Source organism: Myxine glutinosa, chromosome 12, assembly GCF_964187855.1.
Source record: "Myxine glutinosa chromosome 12, kmMyxGlut1.1, whole genome shotgun sequence".
NCBI lineage: Eukaryota > Metazoa > Chordata > Myxini > Myxiniformes > Myxinidae > Myxine > Myxine glutinosa.
This window is the reverse complement of record NC_136272.1, coordinates 94,079,706-94,084,184: the sequence shown is the minus strand read 5'-3', so window position 1 is coordinate 94,084,184 and position 4,479 is coordinate 94,079,706.

The window sequence follows — 4,479 nt, the reverse complement described above, 5'->3', positions numbered from 1 at the left end:
TACTTTTGTCAATTTCAACTTATTTTTAGAGAAAATTGTGAGTTAGTTGAAAAAAGTGCAAGGGTGCCAATATTTTTGGCCACTGTTGGCCACTTTCAACAATAGTTGAAAAAAGTATCTAATATAGCATGCCGGGTATCATTAATACATGTACATATTTTTTTAAACCTGACGTGCTGGCTAAATTCTGACTACAGATCTGAAATTGGCTGCCCAGATTTAGCCAAGAACACCTGCATTTCCCTTTGTAGCAGACGAAACGTTTTTGTTTTTTTGCCCTGTGTAACCCATTCCATTCACAAAGCTCGTCTCTCTGGACAGCTGACAAGAAAGAAGCCATTCCTGAAAAAGGCACATCTGAAAGCTCGTATGGAGTTTGCGAAAAAGCATCTTGATGATACTTCAGACATGTGGAGAAAGGTTTCGTGGTCAGACGGGACAAAAATTGAACGTTTTGGTCTAAATTCAAAGTGTTTGTCTGGTGCGAGCCTAACACTGCACATTGCACCATCAACACCATAACAACTATCAAGCATGGTGGACGGTGGTGGCAGCATCATGTTATGGGGCTGGTTTCATCAGCAGGGACTGGCAAGCTTGTCGGGATAGAAGTGACAATGGATGGTGCAAAGTATAGGAGAATCCTTGATGAAAACCTGCTCGAGTCAGCCATGAATCTGAAACTGGGTAGGAGATTCACATTCCAGCAGGACAATGAATCGAAGCACAAAGCTGAAGCCACAATGGAGTGGCTGAATAAGAAGAAAATAAATGTTCTTGAGTGACCCGGTCAAAGTTATGAGTTGAACCCAATTGAGCATTTATGGCGAGACTTGAAGATTGCAGCCCATCAACGATCCCCATAAAACTTGGCAGAACTAGAGCATTTTTCCGGTGAAGATTACTATTCTTCCTGGTGTGTTGGCTTAGCGGTTAGGGTGCCGGCTTGGGATCCTAGGATCCTGGGTTTGAATCCCGGTCGATCGCTGAATTAACGCCAGGGGGGTTGACTCAGCCTGTCATCCTTCCGAGGTCGGCAAATTGAGTACCAGCTTGCTGGGATGAATGATCACGGTGTGTACCCCGGTTTAGAATAGGTACACCGTATCCCTGTGCATCGTAGGAGGCGACTAAGGGTTGGCGCCAGGAAGGACATCCGGCCATAAAAACTGCCTCAAACAGGGAACCATGATTGTCATGGGGCCCGCAAGGCTAACCCCCGCTCTAGCGGGGAAAAATGGCCTTAAAACGATCATTCATTCATTCACCGACCCAAAACGACTCAACAGTCATTGCTGCAAAAGGGCTTCCACCAAATACTGACCTTTTTTTTTTTTTTTTTGTATACAAGATCGAGGCTCGTGAAAGAGCGAAAGACCTGAGGGGCTGAATACCTTTGCAACCAGTGCATTTTGTTTTGTACCTGTTTTTGCAGGTATTTCTAACATGTAACCTCCTTTACCTATAAGTGTTCAGTTAGGTCTCTTCAGTTATGAATAAAAAGTTCATTTGGAATTTTTTTTTTCCCGTAATTCGTAATTCATCTAAATGTGGCATTATTGGTCAGGGTAGGAGGTCGGTCTGAGTACTTTTGCCGGTCACTGTATGTGGAAACTGCTCTTTTAAATCTGCTGCTATTTCCACTAAAGTGTGTAACCATGATCGACTTAAGATCGAGAGATAAAAAGAAGAATAATAAGACTCTTAAAACACCAGAAAAAGGGTTCAGTAAGCTCGAGCCATAGTTCATAGAGGAGACGTCATATCAGTACACCTTGCATCGATGCCCCGCCCCATCCTCCCACACCCCACAATACCCATGCACTGACTGTCTGTTGATACCTTAACGTCGCAGCTCACGCCAGGTGTAACCAACCAACAGCACATGGGTCACTTGAGCCTACAAATTAACGGACATTCTACAAATTAAAGGTTGATGCAGCATTGCAAGTTCGTCCACATTTGTTTTTAGGATTCGGCATTGCCAACACAAATGTCTTTTAGTGTGCTTAATAGACTTGTGTTTGTCAATCTTTCCAAAGCACAAAAAATTTTTATGTCAAGTACGACTCTCATCCTTTGTGAACAAGGAACAGTAAACTTCTGAAAACTAATGTGGAGCACATATTTATCAATTTTAATCTCATCCAGAATGCAAATGGTGTCATTTTGAACTAGGTACGGTACCTACTACACCTACCTACTACCAACTACCTAACCCACTGATGCCATAGTGATGGGTAAAATAGTGGTAAGAGGCTTTGGCTTCGCCGGCTCATTGCGGCTTTGCAGTCGGTACTCGTATCTTTCAGTTTCATAGATAGGTTCCTTCCTTTCCTCCTGCTGGAATTTCTTCCGCACCTGGTCGAGCAGCTCATTCTGTGCTCTTCGCTTTAATTCCCGGTGAGTTTCAATATCTCGAGCACTCTCAAAGCGTAAAAGGTGCGACGCCATAATCTTCTTTATCGCATCTTCTTGTTGTGGTCGATAGAAAATATTTTCTCCGGATGCAAGACAAGAGGGCACTTTTACTTCCTGAATATAATAATCTATTCACTTCGCTAAAAAAATTTAATGCCAATAATTAACAATAAATACCGAACACAATACAATTTGACAAAGAGAAACGTAACAGTAATATGTCAGTGAGAGCATATGACTGCCGCGAACTATAGCGTTATGCCGCCATACACTGTACAAGGATGGAAGGAAAGGAAAAAACGCCAGAAAAGATTGCGAACCAAAACCAAATCCATGCTATGAGATCGGTAACACCATGTCAACCACTGACTCATTAGGCTGCGCCTCGATTCAGCACTCTATCCTTCCGAGACCTCGTGGCATCAGCAATTCCCATGTTCCCTGAAGATCCAGTTTTCTGGCAAAACTTCCAAGAGAAGCTGAAGGCTCAAAGCACGCGTGATGGAGAGCGGTGAAGCAATGAGGATTGAAATAATGCCAAGCTGAGCAATACTGTATCCAGAGTCCACAGTAGTGATGGCCTTATGGAATACCGACGCAATATTGTTCACGAAACGACAAGAAAAAGCCACCTTTTCATGCCCCGCCATCATTGTCCGACATTGTCGAGCACTACCCTCGAGCCGTTTGCACACACATGTTATGAACGAACTAGCTAGCTCATGCTTAACACTAAAGTCAATGACAAATGGTTATTAAACGTTTTAAAAAGGGAAGTCGACTGCGTTTTCTTTGTTGTTGGTGGTGTTCTGGACTCTTCGGGCTTCCTTATCGATCCTCACTTCTACCATCTGTTCGCCGCCCACAATACCGAACTTATGGAGTCAGGTGGCAAGTGGTAAACTTTCTTCCCAATTTGTGGAAGATGAAGAGGGATTGTGGAGAAAAACGAGTGCGAGTAAGTCGATTTATCTCGCAAAGTGTGTCTTCAAAAGAGGTTTTGCATTGTAATTTCTGTTACATTGAGCTTTGGAAGGGTTGCGGATGGAAGGGTTTGGCGTACTGGTTAGACCCATATCTGGTGGAGGCAGTAAGATTATGGCAGGATGTAGAATAACCTTGTGGGGACTTCCTTCCTTGGGCTTGGATGTTTGTTTGTGATGAATGTAGTTATCTTTTGGGTGCTTCCTGAGAATCGGAGAAGCTGATGCTTTGGTTGAAGATGTGTGCTCGTCTTGGTTTGGTACGGTTGACCCCAGGTTGATATCCGTGACGGAGGCGGAACGAGGGTTTGGAGGATTGTTCTTTGTAGCACCAGGCTTGGTGGACAGTTTGCCCCAAACCTTAACTTGATCATTGACAGAAGGCATCGGCTTATTGGTCTGTAAAGGAAAACCTCTGCGTTTTGTCACATTTGCCTCTCCGCACCAATCAGATTTTGAAGTTGCTGCTTTCACAGTTCCTCGCTTTGCTGAATCCTTGCAAAAAAAAATTTTTTTCCCCCTCACCTCATCCCTGGTTGTCCTGGGTTGCTTTTTCCCAGTAGATGCAGCTTTCAGCTGGATTGCTTGGGAACTGGTAAGGGAATCTGGCCTACTGGTGATTGCATCTTGAGGAAGTGCTTTCTGAGATGAACTAGGGGCACGTGCATCTGGCTGGAAATCAACAAAAAAAGATATTTGTGTGTAATTTTGAAATCGGTTTTTGTAAAAGCAATTTGATTGCAAATCTTCAATCCAGTCGTAGGAGAAAAAATATATGCAGCTTTTATACATTTCACAGCTGGAGTTTGAGTCCAGTTCTCATGCTCGAAGGTAGGTACCTGTCGTAAGAGCACAGCTGTGAAGCTGCCATTTCTCTCCGGGGAAGGTGTAAGCTTGAGGAAGCTTTCGCTGGAATCACCAAAGTCATCCATTTTCCATGGAAACAGGACAGGTGGGCCCAGCCTGGAAAAATCAGTTGTGCACACATGAGACAACAAGATGAAGGCTCTAAAAACGGTCAACCACACTGCTCTTGCCAGGTGGACTCATCGGTGTTCGACTTACTGATAAGTGT